We start from the raw sequence: 19,169 nt of genomic DNA, 5'->3' as shown, positions 1-19,169 counted from the left end.
ATCCAAGAAGACTGCCTGCTTGTTAAACTGGCCCATGGATGGCAATTGTTCCTTTATGCTGAGCGTTTGGAGTCCACAATGCAGGATGGAAACTCTCAGAATTTGTTATGCTTTCCATCCTGACTTTATCAAGTGTAAACTGCAGGAAGATACTGAATTTTGAGCACTAAATTATTCTCATTTCACAGGGTGTCATTGCAACCAAAGTCACGCAACAGAACATCTGCTACATTTCCACCATGAACAGAAATGAGATGCCCCGCTTTGATAACCTGGCCCGTCTGGCAGAAGAGAGCAGGGTAAGGTTCCAAAGGAGTAGCAGGGTCTGGCCCCAGAGAGCACCAGTCCATTTCTTCATGAGCTCTTTCTTTCTGGACATGACCAGGTTGTCTCCAGGGGTAGAGTTTTCTTTCTTTCAACAGTAATGCTGATTAGGAATTTATTGTAGGAATGCTTTTCCAAAAGAAAGGACTGTATTATTCCCTCACCCACTCACACTATCTCACTCTATCCTCACTCTGAGGATACTGAGCTGTGCAGCTTGCTGGGCAAACCCTTGCTCTGAGGAACCCTTCAAGGGTGTTAATCCTATTGGCAAGCCAAGATCTCAAAGTCCTTCATGGACTTTTCACTACCAATATCCATTGGTCATCTCAGAACTTAGCCTTGTAGCTGCTCATGGCCAGACTCCCTTTTTCACTGTGGCGCAAGAGAACATCTCCCCATTCCTCAGGTTTTCTCTCACATTCATGGGATGAGCCACAACAGGAGGCCTCTGGCCCTAGCTGAGAGGGCAGAGGGAACCAAGGGTCCCAGAGGAAAGTGCCAGAAAGCAGGAAATGCCTTCAACCAGGCAACAAAGCACTCCAGGAGGAAAGGAGAAAGGATTTGAAATGAAGCTCACAGAGGGCTTTCAGAAAGAAGTGTCCTACTTGAGCACCCAGAGTTCTCAGTGAGGGGCCCTAAGCACCATCTGAAAATAGTCTGACAGGAAATGTATCTGCCCAGACTTGCTGCTGCCCTCTGTGGTTCCAGGTTAGAATGGGCTGCAGGATGAGACTTCTCATGCCAGCCTTCCATTTGACAGCCTGGGTGCCCGAGAGGGGCAATGGCAATAACAGAGCACATCCCTTGGAAGGAGCTCTGGCTCCACAGAGCGGCCACACGCCTCTTCTCCGCATCAGTGATTTCCTTGTGCTGCCACTCCCCTCAGGCTACCTGCACTTTGATGGCCTTAGAACCATCTGCCTTTGGAGCTACCTTCAAGGCTTGCCAGGGGTCCCACAAGCCCACCAGGGAATTAAAAGGTGTCCCTAAAAAAACTTAGACCCAGCCAAACACCCAGCCATGAGGCATCATTCCACAGATAGGAACAGAACAAGCAAGAACCAGATCCTGACACTGAGCTTGCTGAAAGATAGTTATTGTTTTTTAGAACCTGATTGGTGGTTTTGGAAGACCGCACAAGAGGATCACCTTTGTCACCAATGGATTGGTCAGCAACTTCTACTCCTATGGAGCAGACATCATGGCTATGTGCAGCGGAGTCACCACCTACATGGCTACCGAAGTTCACAGTGAGTGCAAGCATGGCAATTCTGAGTGTTACTCACCTGGCCTTATTTTCCCTTGGGGCGTGACAAAGGCACAGTTTCTGCCCTTCCACCTCAAACCCCAGAGAAACCCTCCTGCAGAACATCAGCCAAGGTTTTCTACATCAGCTCATGGGGTTTTCTCTTTTCCAGCTTTCCAAGGCCCCCAGGTGAATCTGGGATCATGCATTACCCTGGATGTCCTGAGCGTTGTAGAGCTGAAGTACTGCAGTAGCAATGGCAACTGGGACAATCAGTGGAACAACCAGTGGAATGGCAACTGGAACAACAACTGGACCAACCAGTGGAATGGCAACTGGAACAACAACTGGACCAACCAGTGGAATGGCAATTGGAACAACAGTTGGAATGGCAACTGGAACAACCAGTGGAATGGCAACTGGAACAACCAGTGGAACGGCAACTGGAACAACCAGTGGAATGGCAACTGGAACAACTGGACCAACCAGTGGAACAGCAACCAGTGGAACAACAGCTGGAATGGAAACTGGAACAATCAGTGGAATGGCAACTGGAACAACCAGTGGAACAACCAGTGGAATGGCAACTGGAACAACTGGACCAACCAGTGGAATGGCAACCAATGGAACAACCAGTGGAACAACCAGTGGAACAACAACTGGAATGGCAACTGGAACGGCAACTGGAACGGCAATTTCCCGGTAAGAAACCATTACCCTTAGCCTTCTTTCACCAAATGGGGGGATCCTGAGCTGCTGTCCAAAGCCAGCCCTAATGCCCTTCTTGCCCGGCATCTCCTCTTTTGAGAGGGTGCAGATGCTAAGAGAGAGCAATGATACAGCAGAGCTTTTCATCCAGGCCCTTGAGCATTGATTTCCGCAGGCCACTGCTCTAGTAGGAATCAAACTGTAAAGGCAGCAGATGACAGCTGCAGATGCAGAAATGATTCACTGAATCCATGAAAAGAATTCTTATGGCCTCTGCCCACTGCCGCTGCTTTGATTCTGGGTATTTTGGAAAACACTGAGAAAAGTGATTGGCATTACCTGAGGGCCTGGAATCCTTCCATGGTAGCAAGGGATTTTTGGAAAATTTGGTGACATCACTGTCTTCCTTCAAAGACAAAATATCTTTTTTTCACTTTGGTTTTTAGTCTCAGCAGATTCCCAGCGGCATCTTCAATCACACTCAGGTCATCATTGGTGGCCACTCCCAAATTGTGACCATCAACAGGCAATGGCGTGTGGCTGTCATTGAGCAAAGGAGCTTCAGCGGGTCCTGGAAAACCATCTGGAACTACAACACGGTGAGTGGCACAGAGCAAAAAGCATCCATGGAGTCTGCCTGCTGGTACAGCTGGCCCAGAGATGGCAATTGTACCTTTATTCTCAATGTTTGGAGTCCACATTTTGGGGCAGGGGAACTCAGCATTAAATATGGTTTCCATCCCGACATTAGGCCAACATGAATACTTGGAAGAAACGGAATTGTAAGCGCTGAATCCTTTCTTTACAGGGTGTCATTGCAACCAAAGTCATGCAACAGAACGCCTGCTACATTTCCATCATGAACAGAAATGAGATGCCCCGCTTTGATAACCTGGCCCACCTGGCACAAGAGAGCAGGGTAAGGTTCCAAAGGAGCAGCAGGTTCCTGGCCCTGGAAATCATTGTGCCATTTCTTCATGTGCTGCTTCTTTGTGGGCAGGATCAGGTTGTGTCTTGTGGCAGAGTTTCCTATGTCTCAAAAGTAATGCTGATTAGGAGTTTGTTGTAGGAATGCTTTTCCAAATGAAAGGGGCTGCATTATTCCCTCACCCACTTTCCCAGAGGATGTTGAGCTGTCCAGGTTGCTGGGCATACCTGTTCTTTGTGGAGCCCTTAAAGGCATTCTTTGCACTACCATTTCCCCTCAAGTTCCATTCACCTTGATCCCTTAGAAATACCTCTGCCCTTGGAGCTGCCTTCAAGGCTTGCTGGTGGTCCCAGAGGCCCCCCAGGGTATTTAAAGGCCTCCTGAAATGCAGTTGGGAATCAAAGACCCAGCCCTGAGTCATCATTGCAGAGGAACAGGCCTAGCAGGAGCCACCTCTCTGCCCTGAGCTTGCTGAATGCTGGTTTTTGATGTTTAGAACCTGATTGGTGGTTTTGGAAGACCAAACAAGAGGATCACCTTTGTCACCAATGGATTGGTCAGCAACCTCAACTCCTATGGAATAGACATCACGGCTATGTGCAGCGGAGTCACCACCTACATGGCTTACGAAGTCACCAGTGAGTGCAAGCATGGCAATTCTGAGTGTCACTCACCTGGCCGTATTTTCCCTTGGGGTGTGACTCAGGCACAGATGCTGCTCGTCCACCTCAAAACGCAAAGAACCCCTTGTGTAGAACGTCAGCCAAGGTTTTCAGCCAAGCATCAGCTCATGGGGCTTTGTCTTTTCTTTTCCAGCTTTCCAAGGCCCCCAGGTGACTCTGGGATCATGCATTACCCTGGATGTCCTGAGTGCTGTTGAGCTGAAGTACTGCAATAGCAATGGCAGTGTCAATTTCCCGGTGAGCAAACCTTAGCCCTTAGCTTTCTTGAACCAAATGGGGGAAACCTCATCAGCTGCCCAAAGCCAGACCTGATGCCCTTCTTGCCTGGCATCTCCTGATTGAGAGCTTCCTGCCTGAAGGCTCAGATGCCTTTAAAGGGCAGTGGGTGAGCAGGAGTTTCCAAGCAAGCCCTTGAGCGGGGATTTCCTCTGGCCAGTGCTCTAGCATGCATCAACCTCTAAAGGCAGCAGATGGCAGCTCTCAGATGCAGCAATGATTCACTGAACCCATGAACAGAATTCTTACGGTCTCTGCCCACTGCCACAGCCTTGATTCTGGGTCAGTTGGATAAACCTGAGTGCAGGGCTGGCACTTCCCAAGGGAGGCACCACTTCTCCCATTCTAGCAGGGATTTTTCAGAAAATGTGGGTACGTTACTGTCTTCCTTCAAAGGCAAAACTCTGCTTCCTCTTGGCTTTTCAGACTCAGCAGATTCCCAGTGGCATCTTCAATCACACTCAGGTCATCATTGGTGGCCACTCCCAAATTGTGACCATCAACAGGCAATGGCGTGTGGCCGTCATCGAGCAAAGGAACATCAGCGGGTCCTGGAAAACCATCTGGAACTACAACACGGTGAGTGGCAGGGAGGGGGCTCCTTCAAAAGCATCTAAGGAGTCTGGCTGCTGGTACAGCTGGCCCAGGGATGGCGATTGTCCCTTCCTTCTGAGTGTTAGGAGTCCACATTTTGGGACACTAACACTCAGAATTCATTATGATTTCCATGATGAATTTATCCCAACCTTAACAGTCAGAAAAACCAGAATTGTGGGTGCTGAATACTTTTCTTTTACAGGGTGTCATTGCAACCAAAGTCAGGCAACAGAACGCCTGCTTCATTTCCATCATGAACAGAAGCGAGATGCCCCGCTTTGATAACCTGGCCCGCCTGGCACAAGAGAGCAGGGTAAGGTTCAGGAGGAGTAGCAGGTTCCTGGCCCCAGAGATCACTCACCCATTTCTTCCTGTGCTTCTTCTTTCTGGAGAAGATCAAGTAGTGGCAGACTCTCCTTTCACTGAACAGTAATGCTGGTTAGGAATTTGTTGTAGGAATGGTTTGCCAAAAGAAAGGGTTGGCATTATTCTCTCCCCCACTTACCTGGAGAATGATGAGCTCTGCAATTTGCTGGGGACACTGGTTCTCTGTAGAGCCCTTCAGTGCTTTTGCTGTGCTGCCCCTTCCCCTCAAGTTCCCTAGACCTTGACTCCTGTAGAACAAGCTGTGCCTTTGAAGCTATCTTCAAGGCTGCTAGTGGTCCCTCAGGCCCCCCAGGGGATTAAAAGCTGTCCCAGTTGGCAATCAAACAGTTGGGAATCAAACACAAGCCCAGAGTCCTCTTCCCAAGCTACGAATAGGCCTAGCAGGAACCAGGTCCCAGCAATGAGCTTGCTGACTGCTGTTTTTCGATGTATAGAAACTGATTGGCATTTTTGGAAGACACACCAAGAAGATCACCTTTGTCACCAATGGACTGGTCAACAACCTCTACTCCTATGGAACTGAGATTGCGGCTATGTGCAGCGGAGTCACCACCTACATGGCTACCGAAGTTCACAGTGAGTGCAAGCATGGCAATTCTGAGTGTTACTCACCTGGCCTTATTTTCCCTTGGGGTGTGACTCAGGCACAGATGCTGCTCTTCCACCTCAAAACCCAAAGAAATCCCCCTGCAGAATGTCAGCCAAGGTCTGAGGCATCAGCTGATGGGGTTTTGCCTCTTCTTTTCCAGCTTTCCAAGGCCCCCAGGTGAATCTGGGATCATGCATTACCCTGGATGTCCTGAGAGTTGTAGAGCTGCAGTACTGCAGTAGCAATGGCAACTGGAACAACCAGTGGAATGGCAACTGGAACAACCAGTGGAATGGCAACTGGAACAACAACTGGAACAACCAGTGGAATGGCAACTGGAACAACCAGTGGAACAACCAGTGGAACCACCATTGGAACAACCAGTGGAATGGCAACTGGAACAACCACTGGAACAACCAGTGGAACAACCAGTGGAATGGCAACTGGAACCACCATTGGAACAACAACACGAACAACCAGTGGAACGGCAACTGGACCAACCAGTGGAACAACCAGTGGAACAACAACTGGAACAACCAGTGGGACAACCAGTGGAATGGCAACTGGAACAACAACTGGAACAACAACTGGAATGGCAACTGGAACAACCAATGGAACAACCAGTGGAACAACCAGTGGAACGGCAACTGGAACAACAACTGGAATGGCAATGGCCAGTGGAACGGCAATTGGAATGGCATTGGCAACAACAACTGGAACAACAATTGGAATGGCAACTGGAATGGCAACTGGAACGGCAATTTCCCGGTGAGAAAACCTTAACCCTTAGATTTCTTGAAACAAATGGGGGGATCCTGAGCTTCTGCCCAAAGCCAAACATGATGCCCTTCTTGCCAGGTGCCTCCGCTTTTGAGTGGGTGCTGACGCTGAAAGAGAGCAGTGAGAGAGCAGAGCTTTCCATCTAGGCCCTTGAGCATTGATTTCCTCAGGCCACTGCTCTAGTAGGAATCAAAGTGTAAGGGCAGCAGATGACAGCTGCGGATGCAGCAATGATTCACTGAATCCATGAAAAGAATTCTTAATGGCCTCTACCCACTGCCACTGCTTTGATTCTGGGTCTGTTATGAAAAGAGTGGGGGAACCAATGGGAATGACCTCAGGGCCAGCACTTCTTCCATTGTAGCAAGGATTTTTTGGAAGCTTCGGTGACATCACTGTCTTCCTTTAAAGACAAAATATCTTTTTTTCACTTTGGTTTTTAGTCTCAGCAGATTCCCAGTGGCATCTTCAATCACACTCAGGTCATCATTGGTGGCCACTCCCAAATTGTGACCATCAACAGGCAATGGCGTGTGGCTGTCATTGAGCAAAGGAGCTTCAGCGGGTCCTGGAAAACCATCTGGAACTACAACACGGTGAGTGGCACAGAGCAAAAAGCATCCATGGAGTCTGGCTGCTGGTGCAGCTGGCCCAGAGATGGCAATTGTTCCTTTATTCTCAATGTTTGGAGTCCACATTTTGGGGCAGGGGAACTCAGCATTAATTATGGTTTCCACCCCGACATTAGGCCAACATGAATACTTGGAAGAAACGGAATTGTAAGCGCTGAATCCTTTCTTTTACAGGGTGTCATTGCAACCAAAGTCATGCAACAGAACGCCTGCTACATTTCCATCATGAACAGAAATGAGATGCCCCGCTTTGATAACCTGGCCCACCTGGCACAAGAGAGCAGGGTAAGGTTCCAAAGGAGCAGCAGGTTCCTGGCCCTGGAAATCATTGTGCCATTTCTTCATGTGCTGCTTCTTTGTGGGCAGGATCAGGTTGTGTCTTGTGGCAGAGTTTCCTATGTCTCAAAAGTAATGCTGATTAGGAGTTTGTTGTAGGAATGCTTTTCCAAATGAAAGGGGCTGCATTATCCCCTCACCCACTTTCCCGGAGGATGTTGAGCTGTCCAGGTTGCTGGGCATACCTGTTCTTTGTGGAGCCCTTAAAGGCATTCTTTGCGCTGCCATTTCCCCTCAAGTTCCATTCACCTTGACGCCCTTAGAAATACCTCTGCCCTTGGAGCTGCCTTCAAGGCTTGCTGGTGGTCCCAGAGGCCCCCCAGGGTATTTAAAGGCCTCCTGAAATGCAGTTGGGAATCAAAGACCCAGCCCTGAGTCATCATTGCAGAGGAACAGGCCTAGCAGGAGCCACCTCTCTGCCCTGAGCTTGCTGAATGCTGGTTTTTGATGTTTAGAACCTGATTGGTGGTTTTGGAAGACCAAACAAGAGGATCACCTTTGTCACCAATGGATTGGTCAGCAACCTCAACTCCTATGGAATAGACATCACGGCTATGTGCAGCGGAGTCACCACCTACATGGCTTACGAAGTTACCAGTGAGTGCAAGCATGGCAATTCTGAGTGTCACTCACCTGGCCCTATTTTCCCTTGGGGTGTGACTCAGGCACAGATGCTGCTCGTCCACCTCAAAACGCAAAGAACCCCTTGTGTAGAACGTCAGCCAAGGTTTTCAGCCAAGCATCAGCTCATGGGGCTTTGTCTTTTCTTTTCCAGCTTTCCAAGGCCCCCAGGTGACTCTGGGATCATGCATTACCCTGGATGTCCTGAGTGCTGTTGAGCTGAAGTACTGCAATAGCAATGGCAGTGTCAATTTCCCGGTGAGCAAACCTTAGCCCTTAGCTTTCTTGAACCAAATGGGGGAAACCTCATCAGCTGCCCAAAGCCAGACCTGATGCCCTTCTTGCCTGGCATCTCCTGATTGAGAGCTTCCTGCCTGAAGGCTCAGATGCCTTTAAAGGGCAGTGGGTGAGCAGGAGTTTCCAAGCAAGCCCTTGAGCGGGGATTTCCTCTGGCCAGTGCTCTAGCATGCATCAACCTCTAAAGGCAGCAGATGGCAGCTCTCAGATGCAGCAATGATTCACTGAACCCATGAACAGAATTCTTACGGTCTCTGCCCACTGCCACAGCCTTGATTCTGGGTCAGTTGGATAAACCTGAGTGCAGGGCTGGCACTCCCAAGGGAGGCACCACTTCTCCCATTCAAGCAGGGATTTTTCAGAAAATGTGGGTACATTACTGTCTTCCTTCAAAGGCAAAACCTCTGCTTCCTCTTGGCTTTTCAGACTCAGCAGATTCCCAGTGGCATCTTCAATCACACTCAGGTCATCATTGGTGGCCACTCCCAAATTGTGACCATCAACAGGCAATGGCGTGTGGCCGTCATCGAGCAAAGGAACATCAGCGGGTCCTGGAAAACCATCTGGAACTACAACACGGTGAGTGGCAGGGAGGGGGCTCCTTCAAAAGCATCTAAGGAGTCTGGCTGCTGGTGCAGCTGGCCCAGAGATGGCGATTGTCCCTTCCTTCTGAGTGTTAGGAGTCCACATTTTGGGACACTAACACTCAGAATTCATTATGATTTCCATGATGAATTTATCCCAACCTTAACAGTCAGAAAAACCAGAATTGTGGGTGCTGAATACTTTTCTTTTACAGGGTGTCATTGCAACCAAAGTCAGGCAACAGAACGCCTGCTTCATTTCCATCATGAACAGAAGCGAGATGCCCCGCTTTGATAACCTGGCCCGCCTGGCACAAGAGAGCAGGGTAAGGTTCAGGAGGAGTAGCAGGTTCCTGGCCCCAGAGATCACTCACCCATTTCTTCCTGTGCTTCTTCTTTCTCGAGAAGATCAAGTAGTGGCAGACTCTCCTTTCACTGAACAGTAATGCTGGTTAGGAATTTGTTGTAGGAATGGTTTGCCAAACGAAAGGGTTGGCATTATTCTCTCCCCCACTTACCTGGAGAATTATGAGCTGTGCAATTTGCTGGGGACACCGGTTCTCTGTAGAGGCCTTCAGTGCTTTTGCTGTGCTGCCCCTTCCCCTCAAGTTCCCTAGACCTTGACTCCTGTAGAACAAGCTGTGCCTTTGAAGCTATCTTCAAGGCTGCTAGTGGTCCCTCAGGCCCCCCAGGGGATTAAAAGCTGTCCCAGTTGGCAATCAAACAGTTGGGAATCAAACACAAGCCCAGAGTCCTCTTCCCAAGCTACGAATAGGCCTAGCAGGAACCAGGTCCCAGCAATGAGCTTGCTGACTGCTGTTTTTCGATGTATAGAAACTGATTGGCATTTTTGGAAGACACACCAAGAAGATCACCTTTGTCACCAATGGACTGGTCAACAACCTCTACTCCTATGGAACTGAGATTGCGGCTATGTGCAGCGGAGTCACCACCTACATGGCTACCGAAGTTCACAGTGAGTGCAAGCATGGCAATTCTGAGTGTTACTCACCTGGCCTTATTTTCCCTTGGGGTGTGACTCAGGCACAGATGCTGCTCTTCCACCTCAAAACCCAAAGAAACCGTCCTGCAGAATGTCAGCCAAGGTCTGAGGCATCAGCTGATGGGGTTTTGCCTCTTCTTTTCCAGCTTTCCAAGGCCCCCAGGTGAATCTGGGATCATGCATTACCCTGGATGTCCTGAGAGTTGTAGAGCTGCAGTACTGCAGTAGCAATGGCAACTGGAACAACCAGTGGAACAACCAGTGGAATGGCAACTGGAACAACAACTGGAACAACCAGTGGAACAACCAGTGGAACCACCATTGGAACAACCAGTGGAATGGCAACTGGAACAACCACTGGAACAACCAGTGGAACAACCAGTGGAATGGCAACTGGAACCACCATTGGAACAACAACACGAACAACCAGTGGAACGGCAACTGGACCAACCAGTGGAACAACCAGTGGAACAACAACTGGAACAACCAGTGGGACAACCAGTGGAATGGCAACTGGAACAACAACTGGAACAACAACTGGAATGGCAACTGGAACAACCAATGGAGCAACCAGTGGAACAACCAGTGGAACAACAACTGGAACAACCAGTGGAATGGCAATGGCCAGTGGAACGGCAATTGGAATGGCATTGGCAACAACAACTGGAACAACAATTGGAATGGCAATGGCAATTGGAATGGCAACTGGAATGGCAACTGGAACGGCAATTTCCCGGTGAGAAAACCTTAACCCTTAGATTTCTTGAAACAAATGGGGGGATCCTGAGCTTCTGCCCAAAGCCAAACATGATGCCCTTCTTGCCAGGTGCCTCCGCTTTTGAGTGGGTGCTGACGCTGAAAGAGAGCAGTGAGAGAGCAGAGCTTTCCATCTAGGCCCTTGAGCATTGATTTCCTCAGGCCACTGCTCTAGTAGGAATCAAAGTGTAAGGGCAGCAGATGACAGCTGCGGATGCAGCAATGATTCACTGAATCCATGAAAAGAATTCTTAATGGCCTCTGCCCACAGCCACTGCTTTGATTCTGGGTCCTTTATGAAAAGAGTGGGGGAACCAATGGGAATGACCTCAGGGCCAGCATTTCTTCCATTTTAGCAAGGATTTTTTGGAAGCTTCGGTGACATCACTGTCTTCCTTTAAAGACAAAATATCTTTTTTTCACTTTGGTTTTTAGTCTCAGCAGATTCCCAGTGGCATCTTCAATCACACTCAGGTCATCATTGGTGGCCACTCCCAAATTGTGACCATCAACAGGCAATGGCGTGTGGCTGTCATTGAGCAAAGGAGCTTCAGCGGGTCCTGGAAAACCATCTGGAACTACAACACGGTGAGTGGCACAGAGCAAAAAGCATCCATGGAGTCTGCCTGCTGGTACAGCTGGCCCAGAGATGGCAATTGTTCCTTTATTCTCAATGTTTGGAGTCCACATTTTGGGGCAGGGGAACTCAGCATTAATTATGGTTTCCACCCCGACATTAGGCCAACATGAATACTTGGAAGAAACTGAATTTTGAGTGCTGAATCCTTTCTTTACAGGGTGTCATTGCAACCAAAGTCATGCAACAGAACGCCTGCTACATTTCCATCATGAACAGAAATGAGATGCCCCGCTTTGATAACCTGGCCCACCTGGCACAAGAGAGCAGGGTAAGGTTCCAAAGGAGCAGCAGGTTCCTGGCCCTGGAAATCATTGTGCCATTTCTTCATGTGCTGCTTCTTTGTGGGCAGGATCAGGTTGTGTCTTGTGGCAGAGTTTCCTATGTCTCAAAAGTAATGCTGATTAGGAGTTTGTTGTAGGAATGCTTTTCCAAATGAAAGGGGCTGCATTATCCCCTCACCCACTTTCCCGGAGGATGTTGAGCTGTGCAGGTTGCTGGGCATACCTGTTCTTTGTGGAGCCCTTAAAGGCATTCTTTGCGCTGCCATTTCCCCTCAAGTTCCATTCACCTTGACGCCCTTAGAAATACCTCTGCCCTTGGAGCTGCCTTCAAGGCTTGCTGGTGGTCCCAGAGGCCCCCCAGGGTATTTAAAGGCCTCCTGAAATGCAGTTGGGAATCAAAGACCCAGCCCTGAGTCATCATTGCAGAGGAACAGGCCTAGCAGGAGCCACCTCTCTGCCCTGAGCTTGCTGAATGCTGGTTTTTGATGTTTAGAACCTGATTGGTGGTTTTGGAAGACCAAACAAGAGGATCACCTTTGTCACCAATGGATTGGTCAGCAACCTCAACTCCTATGGAATAGACATCACGGCTATGTGCAGCGGAGTCACCACCTACATGGCTTACGAAGTTACCAGTGAGTGCAAGCATGGCAATTCTGAGTGTCACTCACCTGGCCGTATTTTCCCTTGGGGTGTGACTCAGGCACAGATGCTGCTCGTCCACCTCAAAACGCAAAGAACCCCTTGTGTAGAACGTCAGCCAAGGTTTTCAGCCAAGCATCAGCTCATGGGGCTTTGTCTTTTCTTTTCCAGCTTTCCAAGGCCCCCAGGTGACTCTGGGATCATGCATTACCCTGGATGTCCTGAGTGCTGTTGAGCTGAAGTACTGCAATAGCAATGGCAGTGTCAATTTCCCGGTGAGCAAACCTTAGCCCTTAGCTTTCTTGAACCAAATGGGGGAAACCTCATCAGCTGCCCAAAGCCAGACCTGATGCCCTTCTTGCCTGGCATCTCCTGATTGAGAGCTTCCTGCCCGAAGGCTCAGATGCCTTTAAAGGGCAGTGGGTGAGCAGGAGTTTCCAAGCAAGCCCTTGAGCGGGATTTCCTCTGGCCAGTGCTCTAGCATGCATCAACCTCTAAAGGCAGCAGATGGCAGCTCTCAGATGCAGCAATGATTCACTGAACCCATGAACAGAATTCTTACGGTCTCTGCCCACTGCCACAGCCTTGATTCTGGGTCAGTTGGATAAACCTGAGTGCAGGGCTGGCACTTCCCAAGGGAGGCACCACTTCTCCCATTCTAGCAGGGATTTTTCAGAAAATGTGGGTACGTTACTGTCTTCCTTCAAAGGCAAAACCTCTGCTTCCTCTTGGCTTTTCAGACTCAGCAGATTCCCAGTGGCATCTTCAATCACACTCAGGTCATCATTGGTGGCCACTCCCAAATTGTGACCATCAACAGGCAATGGCGTGTGGCCGTCATCGAGCAAAGGAACATCAGCGGGTCCTGGAAAACCATCTGGAACTACAACACGGTGAGTGGCAGGGAGGGGGCTCCTTCAAAAGCATCTAAGGAGTCTGGCTGCTGGTACAGCTGGCCCAGGGATGGCGATTGTCCCTTCCTTCTGAGTGTTAGGAGTCCACATTTTGGGACACTAACACTCAGAATTCATTATGATTTCCATGATGAATTTATCCCAGCCTTAACAGTCAGAAAAACCAGAATTGTGGGTGCTGAATACTTTTCTTTTACAGGGTGTCATTGCAACCAAAGTCAGGCAACAGAACGCCTGCTTCATTTCCATCATGAACAGAAGCGAGATGCCCCGCTTTGATAACCTGGCCCGCCTGGCACAAGAGAGCAGGGTAAGGTTCAGGAGGAGTAGCAGGTTCCTGGCCCCAGAGATCACTCACCCATTTCTTCCTGTGCTTCTTCTTTCTGGAGAAGATCAAGTAGTGGCAGACTCTCCTTTCACTGAACAGTAATGCTGGTTAGGAATTTGTTGTAGGAATGGTTTGCCAAAAGAAAGGGTTGGCATTATTCTCTCCCCCACTTACCTGGAGAGCGATGAGCTCTGCAATTTGCTGGGGACACTGGTTCTCGGTAGAGCCCTTCAGTGCTTTTGCTGTGCTGCCCCTTCCCCTCAAGTTCCCTAGACCTTGACTCCTGTAGAACAAGCTGTGCCTTTGAAGCTATCTTCAAGGCTGCTAGTGGTCCCTCAGGCCCCCCAGGGGATTAAAAGCTGTCCCAGTTGGCAATCAAACAGTTGGGAATCAAACACAAGCCCAGAGTCCTCTTCCCAAGCTACGAATAGGCCTAGCAGGAACCAGGTCCCAGCAATGAGCTTGCTGACTGCTGTTTTTCGATGTATAGAAACTGATTGGCATTTTTGGAAGACACACCAAGAAGATCACCTTTGTCACCAATGGACTGGTCAACAACCTCTACTCCTATGGAACTGAGATTGCGGCTATGTGCAGCGGAGTCACCACCTACATGGCTACCGAAGTTCACAGTGAGTGCAAGCATGGCAATTCTGAGTGTTACTCACCTGGCCTTATTTTCCCTTGGGGTGTGACTCAGGCACAGATGCTGCTCTTCCACCTCAAAACCCAAAGAAATCCCCCTGCAGAATGTCAGCCAAGGCATGAGGCATCAGCTCATGGGGCTTTGTCTTTTCTTTTCCAGCTTTCCAAGGCCCCCAGGTGAATCTGGGATCATGCATTACCCTGGATGTCCTGAGAGTTGTAGAGCTGCAGTACTGCAGTAGCAATGGCAACTGGAACAACCAGTGGAATGGCAACTGGAACAACCAGTGGAACAACCAGTGGAACAACCAGTGGAATGGCAACTGGAACAACAACTGGAACAACAACTGGAACAACCAGTGGAATGGCAACTGGAACAACCAGTGGAACAACCAGTGGAACGGCAACTGGAACAACCAGTGGAACAACCAGTGGAATGGCAACTGGAACAACAACTGGAACAACAACTGGAACAACAACTGGAACAACAATTGGAATGGCAACTGGAACAACCAGTGGAACAACCAGTGGAATGGCAACTGGAACAACCAGTGGAATGGCAATTGGAACGGCAACTGGAACAACAACTGGAATGGCAATGGCATCTGGAATGACAGTTGGAATGGCATCGGCAACAACAACTGGAACAACATTTGGAATGGCAATGGCATCTGGAACAACAGTTGGAATGGCATCGGCAACAACAACTGGAACAACAATTGGAATGGCAATGGCATCTGGAACAACAGTTGGAATGGCATCGGCAACAACAACTGGAACAACCAGTGGAACAACCAGTGGAACGGCAATGGCAGCTGGAATGGCATTTGGAATGGCAACGGCAACTGGAACGGCAATTGGAACGGCAATTTCCCGGTGAGAAAACCTTAACCCTTAGATTTCTTGAACCAAATGGGGGAATCCTGAGCTTCTGCCCAAAGCCAAACATGATGCCCTTCTTGTCAGGCATCTCCTCTTTTGAGAGGGCGCAGATTCTGAAAGAGATCAGTGAGAGAGCAGAGCTTTCCATCCAAGCCCTTGAGTGTAAATTTCCTCTGGCCTGTGCTCTAGCATGCATTAAACTCTAAAGGCAGCAGATGACAGCTGTCAGATGTAGCAATGCTCCACTGAATCCATGAAACGAATTCTTTTGGCCTCTGCCAAATGCCACAGCCTTGGTTTTTGTTTTTTTTTTTTTTTTTAAATATCTCTTCCTCATATTAAAATACATCTCTACTGCCATCCCTCCCTATACCAGAGCGCTTATTCTTTTCTTGCACGGATTTTTTGTAAATATATGTTGTGAGACCTAGCTACTCGCACAGTCTTAAAATATTTTGTGTGGTTTTCTTATCTCCACAGTCAGATAACAACCAACAAATCATCACTGATGGAGGTTCCCACATCTCCATCTCTGGTGGGGGCTCCCATATCTCCATCTCTGGTGTCTCACAAAGCATAAGCATCAATAGCCAAACACAGAAGGCAATTATGGAGCAAAAGAGCAACCATTTGTCCTGGAAAACCATCTGGAACTACAACACGGTGAGTGGCACAGAGGGGGCTTGTTCAAAAAGTGGACAGTGAGACTGGCTGCTCATACAGCTGGCCCAGTGACTGGGACTGTCACCTTTATGCTACAGTTCTGAGTCCATGATATTGCGTAGAAACTCTCGGCATTTCCTATTGTTTCCATACAAACTTAATTCAAATGTTAAACAGTTGGAAAAAACTGAATTGCGAGTGCTGAACAATTTTATTTTACAGGGTATCATTGTAACAAAAGTGATGCCAGAGAGAACATGCTACATTTCCACCATGAACAGGAGTGAGATGCCTACCTTTGCTGCACTTGTCAGAGTGGCTGCAGAGAGGAGGGTAAGAATTTAATGGAGGAGTCACTTGGAATGTTGCTCAGTATTTGAAAGTGAACAGATGTGGAAGCCTACTATTTTTGAAGCCTTTTAAACCATTAGGTGTTTAGAAGTGATTTCTATCACACTGTAATTATGTAGTTTAATTTATTTTGAATTACATTTTATTTTAAAAGGTTCAACAATAAGAATAAGCTCTTTAAGGTGAAGATTTCTCATTTTTAATTAATGTTGTAGATATCCTGGGTAATTTTCACATAGTTTGCATTGAGTGTTTATACTGACCTCTTTTTAATACTCTCTTATGACCCAAGAATGTAGATGTGTGGTAAGTTACCCTTTATAATCTTCCACTCCTTGCATGGTAAAAAACTTAATTTCTTTGGTTTACGTGTAGTTGATTAAGAACAAATATCCCAATAAGCTGGAAAATTTAAATAATTTCTCAAAATGTTTGCAAATAACTACCATGTTAGCATGAGCTCCACCCACTAAATTAACAGGCATTTTAAAAATGGTATCAGCATTTAGCATACTCACCTTTGGTAGGCACTGGCTTCCACTGAAGATTCAGAACTGAGTCCTTAAAAAAATCAAGGCTTTAAAGAACAAGAACAATTAGGGTGCAGAAGAAAACCAGCAGAGTGTTATCAGTAAAGGCAAGCTAAAAGATTCAGCTTTAGCTATAGATCATGGCTTGTCTCAAGGCTTGACTCCCTTAGAACAAGCTCTGCTTTTGCAGCTGCCTTCAAGGCTTGCCAGTGGTCCCACAGGTCCCCAGGGGATTAAAAGGTGTTCCTAAAGGCAGCTTGGACTCAAACACCGAGCCCTGAGTCATCACTGCAGTGCTAGGCCTAGAAGGGACCCAGCTCCTGAGAGCTTGCTGAATGCTGGTGTTTGATGTTTAGAACATGATTGGCGGTTTTGGAAGACCTACCGAGGAGATCACCTTTGTCACCAATGGATTGGTCAGCAACCTCAGTTCTTACGGAGCAGACGTCTTTGCTATGTGCAGTGGACTCACCACCTACATGACTTATGAAGTTCACGGTGAGTGCAAACAAAGGAATTCTGTCTCTAAGTGACGTGGCATTTGTTTCCCTTGGGGAATGAACAATGCACAATTGCTGCTCTTCCACTTTGAGCTGCACAGAAACCAAGGGCTTCAGCACTTGTACAAAGGGTTTGATATCTCCAAAGCTCAGGACTGAAACAAGGGCAGAGTCTCAGCCTCCTTAAATGACCTGATCTATACCGCTACTACCCCTTTCTGTGAAGTTTAAGGTGGCTTCAGTTATTGTGTAGGATTTTACACACTGATATCCTCTGCAATGCCTACACTAAGAGAAAGGGTAGCTCTAAGCACCATTGTTCTCTCATTTCTGTATTACAGACCCAGTGTTGTTTCATGACTTCAAAGAGATTCTCTGTCTATTCAATGATTTCTTATACAGCAGCTATGGACAACCTAGTTCCCTTCAAGCCACAAAAATAAGCTCTTATTGATTACCTAAGAATATCTTCCCCCTGAACTAATTGTAATATTTTTTTTGTTTTTTTAAAGTACCCCAATACAATCAACCGTCATGCACGGCACTCAATGTCTTGAGACTTGTGGAGCTGAAGTACTGCCGTGGCAATGGACAGCTCGGAAAAGCTTACATTTCTTGAACCAAGATCCAGCCTTCAGAGCTGCTGCCCAAAGCCAACCCTGATACCGTTCTTCCCTGACATCTCTTCTTTCAAGAGTTTTGTTATTCATGGTTCAGAAGCTGAAACAGATAATTTGTTGACTAGAGCTTTCAATTAAAAACCTTTTGCATAGATGACCTCTGGCTTGTTTCTCATTACTCTACCCTTCAATCATCTTTGAAACTTCCATGGAAATATTTTTATTGTCTCCCTTCTGCCCCATTTGAGCCCTTCAAATGCTCTTTTCATTGCCAGTTCTCAACACAGGACACAGACAAAGAGCTGGGCAAGCCCCAGGGTGTGGATGGTACAAACAAGGCATTCACAGTTAGGACCTTCCTTCCCTGTTCAGAGAAAGATGCCTCCCATTAAGAATCTTGATTCAGGTGGCACAAAAGGCAGAAAGAAAGAAGGGCAAAACATTGAATTTGCCTTTTTTAGGGGAAAGGGAGTCTCTGTGGAACTTACCACGTTGTTCTTATAGAGCCCTCCATTTTCCAGTGCACAGCAAAGGCTGGCTCCAGGGCATTGCCTTGAACACTGACATGGATGAAAATGTGCTCCAAAGATTCATACACAGTATAAACACAACTGTTGATCCCTTGGGACAGTGTTAAGATTCCCACTCATCTCCTCCCAAATACCTTCAGTTCAGACATGGACATGCAAAAAAAAAAAAAAAAAAAAAAAAGAAAAAAGAAAAAAGTTTTCTTCCTTAATGCAGTAATGGTACCTTCAAAATGAAAGACTTCTTCCATTTTTGCTGCCAGGAACATGTCTCTTTCCTGATAGCAAATTCCAGATTCTCTATGAGATCCTCCCAGTGTTCAGTAGTATGAAGAGGACACAAATCAAGCTAGGAATAGAGTCATGTTTCTGCTGAGCTGACAAGAGCACTTGACAAAATGCCAATCCCCATCTACTTCTATATTATAAAGCTACAGAATTCCTCTTAACTTATAAAAATGTGAGAAAAACCCAACCCATTATTTGACAGTAAAAACCACTAGTCATCCACTAAAAAACAGGTAAACAGGAGAACCCTGAGCATCAAGTGAAAAGTAAAATTGCAGCATTTCAGTTCAAGTCTGATTAACAAACAGAAATTTAAACATGTAAAAGGACAATTCAATCAAGTTACACTGAGGTTATATGATCACAATGAACTCTCATGGGTGACACACGGGGCTTTTCTCCAGGTACTTTTCATAAATATTTACTTTATCAGGGAATCAGCAGGTAGTGGGAGAAAATGTAAAGAGTGAAGCAACACCTCTAAAAACCCACATAATTCTGCACGCTTCCATTTGCACTCAGGTGGGCAGGCCATGCTCTAGATAAAGGCAGCATGACATAGCCTAGAAAACTGTGGCTCAAGGACAGAATTAATCACTTTCCATAGT

Source organism: Zonotrichia leucophrys, chromosome 22 (assembly GCF_028769735.1).
Source record: "Zonotrichia leucophrys gambelii isolate GWCS_2022_RI chromosome 22, RI_Zleu_2.0, whole genome shotgun sequence".
NCBI classification, from domain to species: Eukaryota; Metazoa; Chordata; class Aves; order Passeriformes; family Passerellidae; genus Zonotrichia; species Zonotrichia leucophrys.
Note: the sequence above shows the minus strand (reverse complement) of the source record.